Genomic DNA, 12,881 nt, shown 5'->3' with positions numbered 1-12,881 from the left:
ATTCAAATGCAACATATAATTCAGGAAATATAGCCAATTGAAATTGTGTCCATCTTTCTGAATCACTCTGTAGATGACCAGTTATATGATAGTTTACAAGGCATGAGTCATGTAACGCCACATCGCACGCCCGAGCTCTCTCCACTCCTACATTAGCTGCCTAAATTAAACGGGGTTTACTTTCCGAATAGCCCTCGTATATTCCAAATGGAGAGTAACAAATGTAAACTCGGCTCAGAGGCCGTAGCCGGTACGTCCCATTTCGAATCTGATTCTGATTTTGTGACGTCTTATGACGTCACGATCCGTTTCACCCGATTTACAATGCCCTCCTCTTGCACCAGTGGCTTCCTTTGGCCTTCTGGGAGTGCGGTACTGTGTACTTGTGGGTTCTCCCAGTTCTCTCTCTCCGTCGTAGACATCTGGTGAGACCACGTGATGTGGTGTATCGTAAGTCGAGAATTCAAGTTCTGGACTGGATTTGGTTTGGACGGACGTCTCGGTAGCTTGGGACCGTTGTCCCGCGGCTGAATCCTGTTACCGGTAAGGTTGCATTCATTTGTTCTGTTGAGAGACTCAAAGTAAATTTTCTGTATATGTTTGTTGAAGGCACGAGCAGAGTTACGTTGTGTTGTCTTCTCGCTGGGCATGGCGAATTCGACTGTATTCATGCCTCGCTTTGTGGTCCATGAAGTCTATATTACTTAAGGTTGACCTGTTTCTTTCCGTTGTGATATTTATTGCATATTCAGCAGAAGCTTAGACTAAGTTGGTCGTTCGCATAGTAATTTCGTGTTTCTTGTTTAGTCTTCTGTGTCTGACTCCGTACTTCAATTGTGATTATTAAGTTTTGATGACGTCGCCCTGTACATACGGACGTAGCATACTTCAGTTTTGCTTCACACTTGTTTCTATATCCGTATTTATGTGTAGGGACACTCTTCATGTATTTTTGTTGTTTCATTATTGTTTTGTTTCTTATTAAATATAGTGTTACTTTATATCTCTAATTTCTTCGGATTACATGCCTGTAGAATGCGTTCTCTGTCACTACGTAAGTAGTCAGGCGAATGATAGCTGAGTGCTGCATCTGTCTTACTCTCTAAGTTCACCTTTAGACAGTCCGCGCATCTGGGGAGCAGTTGTAGACACTCACCCAGAATCGGAAACTTTGAAGTCGTCAGTCTCTCAAGTTGAGTGGGCAGACGGAGTGCAGCTTTTAAGCAGTGGCTGATATTTGTGTATCATGGCTTAAGTTATTTTACGAAGCCAACCAAGCGTATACTTATGCGATCCAATTAGTTAATGAATTAACAGAACAATAAAAATAGGAAAGGAATTAGAAAAGTGAGCGTGGGGTGAACTTTCCATTCTACATTTCAAAGATGAAGTGTGGTCAATTTCCAGAATCTTATGTACCCCTCCTTATTCTTTTCCATTCGTCGTCTCGCATCTTCTGTCTCTTCTTAAAGTGTAGTATGATTCTCTTTTCAATAATACGATACCAAAACCTATGAAACACAAGTATACTTCATGGGTTCGGGAATTTTGAAAAAATTACTGTAGTCATCCATTCATCAGTTCATACACTATCGGCTCTTTATTATGTCTATTTGTTGCCATAAAATTTGAGTATCAATATAATACTTGTGGTTTTACGACGATGTACCACAGAATATAAATTTAGTGCCAAATAGGTTCCAGTGTACTTTGTTGTATCATTCATTTGATGATTTACAATGTAAGCGATGAAGATAGTGAACTTTATTTACGCATTTCGCTCATTCGTCTACTTAATATGAGAAGATGTGACATGAAAGGCATTTAATTATGAAGTGTTAAGAAGAATTTCGGTACAAATATACTGTAGCATATGGCTTCTCACGCCTCTGGTTATGAAGAGCTATGTTCTCTCTGTTGTAACGCCATGAAGTCCGGTGAAAGTCAATCATTCGAAGCGTCACCTGACTTCAAGAGACTACACGGCGCTATGCCCCAGAAAATAGAATTCTTCAAGAAATAAATTGTCTCTTTTTCCCGATCAGGCAGATAATTACGTGTGATTTTCCTTTCGTTCCCCTGCTTGGTTCAATCCGCTCAGAATGAGTGCGTATGAGAAAGATCTGAACCATATTCGGTGACAGGCCTGGGCCTGCTTGTGACAGCTCCACTATCTATACGCACTGTTTATCCACTTCCGTGGTTCTGTATAGCGCTCACAATCACAGCCCCCGGCTTGCGTTATCGCGTCGGGTAACTTTACCGCAGAAGTGCTAGAGATAACTTCGATTCACTTCACTCTCAAACCATTATATTGCACTACCGTACAAGAATGACAGAGACTACAAGCTTTCGCGGAATTGTGTATGTACGCGCATTGGCTTCAATTCCGCAAAGCGTCAATTATGAGATTTTTTTCCTCTGGCTACTTGCTTAGCTTCATCTTTGACCCTGAAGATGGAGGCGATACGACCCTCAAAAACGTCAGTCTTTTTCCGAACTACACGACATTTCAAATCCGAAGATAGTACTATTAATAGTCACCACTGTGAGAACATCTAACCCAACAAATGTAGAATAACTCGCATGTACAGAAATTAAAATATATCGTACAGGTACTGTCGAATGCTCTTAAAACTGAAGCATTTACCTCCCTCCTATGCAGTTACACCAGTAAGTCTATAATTATTATGCTTAGTGATTATCGTCGTAGACTTAGTCGTGTGGCGATATTGCCTTTCAGAAGAAATCGCCAAAACCTAACCACTTATATCACTGGCAACTTGTCAACCACCATGCAACACAATTGTATAGCATGCCGCCAAGATACTGGTCGCACGCCATGAAGTGTGATAGGTATGATGGACTGTGATGTCACCATGGTGTCGTCGGAAATGGTGGCTCCGTGTGTAAAGTTCCAGATTTGAAGCAAAGTTCTTGGGACCATTTCACAATATGGGACTTTCAGTTTTTCTCAGAATATGGGAACCCCCTGAATAATCTGGCAGATAACTCAACTAGAATGATACTCATTATATGAATATTATCATGTATGAAAGAAAAATTACGTATAAAATATTCCTTATTATATTTACGCTTCCTTTTTAGTTTTACGTCAAAGAAAATCCTTCATATTTAACGCAAGGGAGTTAAGGATTCTTTTACTTACTCGTTACAATTCTTTAGATTGGTCCGACAGTAATACACAAATTTAACATTAAACATATCCTTGTTCAAAAGGTCATTGTATTTAATGAATCTTATTATCACGCGGCAAGACTCGTTCGCTGATATCCTTTGGGTTTTCAGAAGAAATGGGCATATAAGAGAACCTAGAAATAGATGGAAACACTTGTTAAAAATTTTAGACCTCACAAAGGTGCCTATCTACTCCCACATTCTCCTTACGTGTTTCTCTCTCTGAGAATATAGGATGTCATGTTGAGACGTCTGTCTTATGTATGGAACTACCTATCAGGCTACACGGACTTTACATCCTAGGAGAAAGATTCAAGGACAGTTTTGGCATTACAGGCCAATTCCTTCAGAATGAGAAAGAAGAAATTTACAGCTCGAGCAGATGATACTCGTGTACCATATTTGAGGTGTTCGGGTTTCAAATCTTGACACTGACCCCGGCTTTCCTGACTGAGGTTTTTCTCAATTGCCAAGGTCCCTAAAGACAAATTCCATGACTGTACAATGGATTAGCTTACGAAAGCTTCCTCCCACGTTCTTTCCAATTCACTAATCACGTTGCAATTCAATGTCATTGTCTGAGATACATCGTCGTTAAAAAACACAATTATATAAAATACGAGTATTTTAAACTATGTAATCTTGTAGTCTTAAGGCCATATATTTCGATTCTGAAGATGGAGGCGATTTATTCCTAAGAAGGGTCGCTATCTCTCCGACTTACATGACGTCAGTACCCAGAAGACTTCCTCTTCATAGACACTGCTGTGCAAAATCTGACGTAACACAGTTCCTAGAATTACGATAGTGCAGTACAATTTTTACAAAGTTATCACTGCAAATTTCCCTGAACATAAAAGAGAAGACCATATAATTACGTGTATATAGAACATGAAATAGCAGCTCACGGTGGCTGCTCTGTCTAAAGGCGCGTCCACATTACTCGTGCTCGTGCTCGTGGTCGCCAGGCTTGTGCTCGTCGGGAGACTCGTCTGGCTTTTACTTGTGCCCGTATATCTTCGTCCACACTACCTCAGTCGCTCGCCAGGCTTCGGCGGGTGAGGATCCGTATATTTAATCGTAGTGTGTATAGGCTGTAGTCGTATATTAATTTATTGGATATAGTTAAAAATTAAAAAATTGCTTGTCTCCTGACTTTTCATATCGTCCACATTACTCGCGAGCATAGCGAGTCACACGAGCACGAGCACGAGTAATGTGGACGCGCTTTCAGGCATGAACTGTTTTCGCTCGATCGGACGTTGGGATCGTGGTTCGAATCCCACTTAAAGCAAGGATATCTGTGTGCTTTTATTCCGTGTTTGTGTTGTTCTGCGTGTATGTAGTGGCCTTGTGACGGACTGATCACTCCTCCAAGGAGTCCTACCGTCTGTGTAAAAACGATTACGGGGCTGAAGAAGAGTCTAAGGCCCAACAAAGGACTGTAGAGCCATTGATCAATGAATGAATGGATGGATTAATTAATTAATTAATTAACAAAAACATGAAATTCGTTTTCGAAACATCTATTAGCATCATTAATAAATTTTAACATTATCAGCTTCATTAGATTGATCGTGGATTTGAATCTTATTTTGTTCAAGTATTTAGAGACCTATGCTTGCAACAGATGATTGGTGCTTTGGCCTATTAATTACAAAGAGATATGCAGGCTTTGAATATGCTCTGTGTTGGGTCGAAGCTCATTTATGCATCTGACCACATATATGCGCGGTATTTTTGTGAAGCAAGGGAACCAATTTATTTCTCCAAACACTCTCACACAGAATTTCGAATAGGAACCACGCTGCGTTGGTATAATGCAGTTTCATATAATAAACAAGTACAGATAGTTGTATGTTATTCACTCAAACATCGAACAGAGCACTGTGTTCATCACAGAATCTACGGCACGAATATTGCCAGTATGTTAGCCCTGCGGAACAGCGAAGTGAGTGGCTGCATTTCATATACCGAGAGGTATTTCTGGCCCATCCTATAAAACATAAGTTTTAGTGGTCAGTTAATCACATCAAGAACCCGTTTATTGTGCTACATCTTTGTGACGTGTAATGCAAAACAGTACTAGAACAAGGGTGCATATGTGCTTCTTTTGGCTTATTTTTGACTTCACACATCGTCTGGTATGTAAAAGACAAAAAGACAAAAAAACCACGACGTTTCGGAGACTGGATCTGTCTCCGTCTTCAGGTGGATAGGGAAGGATAAACCTACTCAGTTGGGCCCCTTAGAAAGAGCTAGTCTCAATCACTGGTCCAGTGAGGTAGGTTTATCCTTCCCTATCCACCTGAAGACGGAGACAGATCCAGTCTCCGAAACGTCGTTGTTTTTTGTCTTTTTGTCTTTTACATACCAGACGATGGATGAAGTCCAAAATAAGCCAAAAGAAGTACAGTATAAAACATCGTCAGAATCCTTTCAAGGGTGTATATGTGTGGATAAATTTATTCTAAAATTTATTTTTAGTTCCTTTGGGTAGGATGAGAGAGTCAACTTGGTACATCGGCCACTAATTGGCCTATTGTAGCAACCCCGGATTATAGATGATGAATTTGGAGCGGTCGGCTGAATGATAATTGGCAGGGGAAATCTGCCCCAGTGTCACTTTTTCCACCACAAAATCCTACATTACCTGACGTTGGCTAGAACCCGGGCCGTCACGGTGAGAAGCCGGCGACTAACCACCTGAGCTACAAAACAACCAATTTAGTTTACGACTTAGGCGCATCAATTAAATTCGTCAAGAAAAGGGTAAAAATCCACTGACAAACTGTATTTGTAATAGGACACTTCAAGATGTCTTTTCACATAAAAATTATGATGATGATTACTTAAAACAAAAAATCAAACTCCGTAGTCTCTAGTCCGCAAGTGAACTATACCGACCGAGCAACCGCCGCTTGTAGGAGAAGTTAGTGCCAAGTTTTGCGGTTAGAGAGTGTCACTTGGTCAGCGCAAAGGATCTCCACGGCCGTTAATCTCGGTTTTCTAGACCCTGATCCGCTGTTTCCTTGAAATTGCTCCTCAGTTATCCTCACGAGGCTGAGGATCTCACGCAGCTAGAATTAGAATTGGGTCAAGTTCTAGAGATGGAATTCAAGTGATTGATAAGAAATAGCAAGCAAGTAATTCGGCGATACACAGAATACTTCATGTGTGATTTGAAGTGGCAGTGAAACTGTGATAAATCCATTTTCGGGATACAACTACTGAATACCAAGAATCCTACTGTGCTTGCAATGATGAACTGTAAAGTGTGCAGATCAGCAATAGCGTTGTATTGCCTGTAGTCCCAAGTTGTGTGAATACAGTGTCAATAAAACCAATCATGCAATCCGGAACCCTTCTTATAAATCACAAACACCTCTTGAACGTGAAAATATTTTGTATCTGGCAAATCGTTTCAGAAAAAAATGGTAACATTTAACATGTGAATGAAGTACATTACATGTAAACGTGTAATTCTGAATCATTTACTATGAATTCTTTGGGCAAAATTGTCGAAATTAACGCACATTAAGGAGGTCGTTTTCCATACCCATCCATTTGTTTTAATTCCTGAATTACAGCGCTGATTTTCGTCAGATTTCGTTTCGAGTAACTGCACTAGAAATTTTTGGACTAATTTAATTAAGGTTCAAATCTGCCTACGACTGGTTCCATGTAACAGCCACCGGACTGTTGTTCTTCTCAAGAACCACTTCATTGTGATACAATAAGTAATTATAGCATTAAAATTTTTCATGACCATGAAACCGAATAAAGTAGAAGCAAATTCTAAAATTGCGCTTTCAGAAAAAACGTATGGCTTACTTCTATTTGATCCCAGAAGTCAAGCATATAATTATATGAATTTACTGTTTACGTTGTTTTTAGCGTTTACCACTCATGGGCTACACTTATATATATTTATGAAAAAACTATTCAAATAATAACGAGAGCCTGGGTAGCGTAGTCAGTATAGCGACTGACTATGGGCTAAATAACCGAGGGGTCGGAGTTCTAGTCCCGGCAGGGTAAAGGATTCTATTTTCTCCACGTCGTCAAGGCCGGTTTTGGGGGCCACGCAGCCTCCTAGCCGATTGATATCAGATACCCTTTCCCCTGAGGTAAATCAGCCGGGGTGCGAAGCTGACCAGTCACCTCCATCTAGTGCCTAGATCAAGAAAATATGGATCTATACACCCACTCACCCATACGACTTCATGGCGTAGTGCTTAATTGGTTAAGCAGAGGAACGTCTATATTCTTTACACTATTAATATAATTAAGAATGGCTTGTTCTGGGTTGGCATATTTCCATCTTCAAGACTTAGGCATCATGTTTCTCCGAGGCTACACAGTATCACAACCCAAGGGGCTTACTCTGATAAACGCTGTGAAAATAATGAAAAATTATGCATAAAGTAGTTCATTATAGTGCTACCGTTTCATGTCTGCGTATAAATGTCTGTGATCTAGGCAAACAAATAAGGTAAAGAGTGAACCACTGCCATAAGAATTAGAACATACAAAACTATAATTTTGCCTCTGGTTTTGTATGGATACGAAACTTGGCCTCTGACATCAAGGGAGGAACGAGACTGAGGGTGCTTGAGAACAGGGTGTTGAGAATATTTGGACCAAAGAGAGATGAAGTGATAGATGGTTGGAGAAAACTGCACAATGAGGAGCTTCATAAATTGTACTCTTCTCCAAATATAATTAGAATGATTAAGTCAAGGAGGATGAGGTGAGCTGGGCATGTAGCACGAATGGGGAGACGAAGAATGCGTATAGGATACTGGTGGGAAAACCAGAAGGAAAGAGACCACTCGTAAGATCAAGGAATAGGTGGATGAACAATATTAAAATGGATCTTAGAGAGATAGGATGGGATGGTATTGATTGGATTGATCTGACTAAGGATAGGGACCAGTGGAGAGCTTTTGCGAACACGGTAATGAACCTTCGGTTTCCATAAAACGCTTGGAAATTCTTGAGTAGCTGCAGAATTGGCAGCTCCTCCAGAAGGGCTCAGCTCCATGAGTAAGTAAGTAAGTAAGTAAGTAAACCATTGCAACATTTGTTTTAATTTTGCTGAAATAGAGGAAGCGACTGAATGAAATTTTTCGGTGATCAAGAGTTTATGAACGATACATTAGAGTATGCCATAAAATTCGGAGCGAGGAAGATGTAAATAGGAAGTGTACGTTTTTATAAACTTTGGTATTGATTGCTATCAAGCAAGTTAGCTCAGTGGTACTGGTTGCGCCTTGTATTCGGGAGGCGTCGAGTTGAAGTATCGGCGAACACTCATTATCCTTCCGTTTTCTTTGCTTCCTCAGAGCCTCCAAGCAAACGCTGGAATATTACCTTAAATCAGGCTACAACAACTTCTTGCATCCTCTCCAGTTCATTAATCTCTCCATCCGATCAGCTTCTAACAGTCTCGTTAAATGAGCTTCAAGCAGACATAAACTGCTCTTTCATAAAATTATAAAAACTATTTAAATTTTGTACTTAAGAGAAATATAATATCTGCAGTAATTTTAGAGGGAGTTATTTTATGTCGCCATCAATGGCCATTCTATTGCTTAGGCGGTTAGTCGCCGGCTTCCCACCTCGGCGGCTCGTGTTTGAGCTTGGGTCAGTTTATGTGGCATTTGTGGTGGACAAAGTGGCACTGGTACAGTTTTTCTACGAGTACTTTGGTTTCTTCTGCCAATTCGCATTGCACCGATTTCTCCATAATCATCATCATCGGAACATTATCATTCGGGGCTAGTACAATAGGCCAAACAGTGGCAGCAGTACCAAGTGGACACAGTCTCACCCCATGAGAAAAATAAAAAAGAAACATAAATAACACGTTGCCATCAGCAGCTAGACTAGGCAGCTTCAAGCAGTAGGATGACAGATATATAATGAAATGGATAATGTTTCGAAAGAAGCGATTTCAAGTTAATCGAAGTTCAGTGTAAGCAATTGCGTGGCCGGGCCGAAAAAAACCCAGGAAAACCATGAGTCATCATTGTCAATTTTCTAGCCGAGATTCAAACGCAGCACCTGTCTAATACGAGTCCAGAGGACAACCGCTGCGTCAACCCGCTCGCTAATGTGTACCTATTAATACGAGAGATATCCCATAAAGCATTTAGATAACGAAATAACAAGAAGCAGGTTTCTACATGAACTATTGGATGAGGAATTAGGAGAAATACAAGAGTTATGCCTTCTTCATGAAGAGTTAACGGGAACTGCGCTAATATTTGGAAACACTTAACACTGTTGTTGGATGGTTAGTATTTCTGCATCGCACCCTCGGATTACAGGATCAAAACCCGTCTCCTAGGCCTGGCTAACCTAATGCTCTCCAATTCACAATCTCCTAACCATCTTCTTCCACTGAAAGCGCGTTCTTATAAGGATGTTTAATGTAGGTTATTTGTACTAAGTTGTATTTTATATATATCCAGTGTTAAAATTGTTATTTTTTTGTGGCCGTGATGGCTCAGTAGGTATAGTGTCGGACTAAGAGCTGGATGACTGGGATTAGATCCCCGGCAGGGGCAAGATCTTTCCCTTCTCCACAGCGTCCAGATAGACTGGGGCCCACCCAGTCGGTACTTGGGGTTATTTAACAGGGGGTAAAGGGGCAAGGGGCGAGGATGCCCACTCACCTTCACCTAGAGCCAAGGTCTATAACAGTAGAGCTATACCTCCGCTCCCCCATACGTCTTCATGTAATAGTTATTATTTAACTAAGCATGGAGAGAACGTTCCCTTTATTAATTTTGATTTTATAATAAATTTATTTAGAGAAATTAAGGAGTTAGAAAGCTGGTGGACACCACAACAGTGAATAATATATTAATAATCATTCCAGTATATATTTTGGGGTTCATAGTTCTTGACTAATATAGTTTCAGGTGTTTACATGCTTATTAAATTACAAACATCTAAGTTTCAATTTAGAATTAGCCTTAACTAAAATCTCTGGCAATCTTCGAAGGCTATGATTATGCTAATCATAGTAGCGGATTTCTATACTTTCACTAGGACCTACGAGAATTACTACAACAAATGTCCATGATAGCCAGTTCCCACCATTTGAACAGTCAGCAGTGCTATGTATTTGTTCCAACAGTTTGTCAATGTTTGCTGGATACGAGTAATCGGTTTATTGGGTCTGTCTACCTACCAATCCCAGTGATTGCATGGATATTCGAATTCGGGGTAGCAACGCCTGCGGCACTTCAAGGGAATCACACGTTCTTAACTAGAACATACGAACTGGATGTCACTGGTCCATGCCTACTCATGTTTTCAGTAATCTACGTTTACTTTTCATGCTGTACAATGTGTTGAGATCGGATTCATGTTTAAGTAAACGTCATAGCAAAGCAGACACACCAATTAAATTTGTCCGCACATCCGGGTGCATGTGTCCCCGCATCTCGGCCGTTCTTTCCTAAACTGCATTTCCCTTGATATATTCCTAGCATTTATTCGTTTCTATTCTATCGTCTGTGAGTTAGTATTTCGCTCTTCCTGCATCAGGGGACCGAAAAATCAGGAGCAGCGTGCTAATTTAGTACTTTTCTTGGTTATTGTTATAAAATCTCTCTTGGGCTCATACCAAGTTTCATACTCATATAAAATAAATAAAGACATATATTTACGTATATAATGTCTGACTTATTTTGAGACATAGAAGCAGGCTTACGAAATCGCCTTGCTATGTGTATCCCCCTACGGTTGCCATGCAACGACTGGGTAAACATGCCCCTCTGCAACGAGTTCATATGGTCCGTGTCGTATCAAATATTTTCTTTGCGATTTCTTTTACTTATCAGATCTCTTTTCATTCATCACCCCTTCCTTCCTTCATCTCCCTAATCTTGAAGAATGTCTCTCACCCAGTTTTTGCATTCTGGTTGGCCGGAAGATCGGTCGGTCTGTAGGTCGGAAGGGGAAATCGCTGTTAGCCTTCACCAGCACAGTCTTTCTTGGTTTCGGGTCCTTCACGACTCATGACCAAATTTTTCTTCGTTCCAAGATCACTTATATGTTTCGAAAAGGGAGGAGCTGGTCTTCCTGTGCAGGCAACATATTTGTTGCACCGCACTTCAGCAAGTGTCTACTCTCAACGACATAGCGTCCAGGTAAGGGAACTTGCACATTACGGACAGCAAACACACTTTGTCACTTTACCATAGTAAATAACTTCTGTATAATATATACAGAGAACATCTGTCAATACAGACTTAGCAGTGGGTTATGCCTTAACTTATGTAACCACTGCGAAACGGTAGTTCCGAAATTTCTTCTCCTTCCCTCCAGTCACCTCTGATTGGCTATTAAATTGCTGCTGGTCCTCGCAAGCAAATTGATTCTTCGTTCCGAGCCCCACTGAGCTCATAACCACATTTTATTATCTGACGACTCTGGGAGCCTTCAGATCATTCCCTTACGTCAATTCTTTTTTATTCACCCTTCCTATTGTAGAAGAGGTTCTTACATTTTTCGGGTATCCTAGCAACGGCACGATGTGTATTCCCGTGCTGTCACTCGTTCAACTCTCGGAAGTGACTGCGGCCATTTTGCAGCGATAAGGCGAAGGATGCAAATAGATGGAAGCATGAAGAAATTCGTGACGTCACGGCGGCTACGTTGCCTGCCAATAACACTGAGTTGCCACTACTTTTCACGCATCTGGTCTGGCAACTTACTTCTCGTCTGTTTTGTGTACGGGTGTGATATTATGTGTCTCAGATCTGAAAGCTTAACTTTTGTACTTGTGTTCTTGGACATCTCAGTAGGTGGGGTCCTCTGTCGCACGGCTGAATCATGATACCGTTAAATGTGTATCCTTTCCTTTTTATTAAATGCGACAAAGTAAGTTTTCTATACATATTTTTTGTGCGCACGAATAGAGTTGTGTTGTGTTTTCTTGCATAGTCCGTAGTCCTATTTTTTGACATGGTGCATTCAGCTGTAACTGTGCGCCTTTCTGGCGTCTGTGAAGCCTGTGTTGCGTAACATTGTTCTTTCCGTTGTGGTATTTATTGCATATTTAACAGAGGTCTCGGCTTTATACCAAATCGACGATGAACGAGTTCTTTCGAAAATTGCTTTGTATTTCATGTCTAGTCTCTCGTGAATGGTTCCTTAAGTCCAATTTATTTACTTCTTCCCGATTACGTCATTCTGTACTTAATTATTATAGGTCAAATTTATTTTCCACTTATTATTAGTTTATGTATTTACGTTCAGACACACTGTTCAAGCGTGTTTGTTGTATAATTATTATCTTGTTAATTATTATTATATAGTATATTGCTGTTTTAATTCTATTTTGCCAATCACCTTGTCCGTGCGGTCTAAGGCATGAACCACTGTCTTCTCTCGCTCAAATACAGAGATCGTGGTTTCGAATCCCACGCAAAACATGGCTGTATGTATTGTGTGCTTTTATTGTCTGTGTTGTTCTGTTTGTAGGCAAAGACCTCATGGCGGACTGATCCCCCATCCAAGGAGTCCTACCAACTTTTATAGGATCAAGAAAATTAAAAAGCCAAGGACAAATAAAGGGCTGTAGAGCCATAATAATAATTCTACTTTCTTTGATCTATATGTCAGTAATTTTTAGTTCCTTGTCATTACGCAAGTAGTCGGGG

The 12,881-nt window shown here is 40.5% G+C and overlaps 1 long non-coding RNA gene across 1 annotated transcript in view; it reads left to right on the top strand.

The window, feature by feature from the left end:
• The first annotated feature begins 414 nt into the window (after positions 1-414).
• The window catches only part of LOC117283169, a 214,995-nt gene continuing 202,528 nt past the window's right edge, over positions 415-12,881 (top strand). Inside the window, exon 1 of the long non-coding RNA XR_004514181.1 lies at positions 415-543. This is a non-coding gene — a long non-coding RNA (uncharacterized LOC117283169). The remainder of the gene's footprint in view (positions 544-12,881) is intronic.

This window comes from Cryptotermes secundus, unplaced genomic scaffold, assembly GCF_002891405.2.
Source record: "Cryptotermes secundus unplaced genomic scaffold, Csec_1.0 scaffold506, whole genome shotgun sequence".
Classification (NCBI taxonomy): domain Eukaryota; kingdom Metazoa; phylum Arthropoda; class Insecta; order Blattodea; family Kalotermitidae; genus Cryptotermes; species Cryptotermes secundus.
Note: the sequence above shows the minus strand (reverse complement) of the source record. Positions and strands in the feature narration are given on the sequence as shown.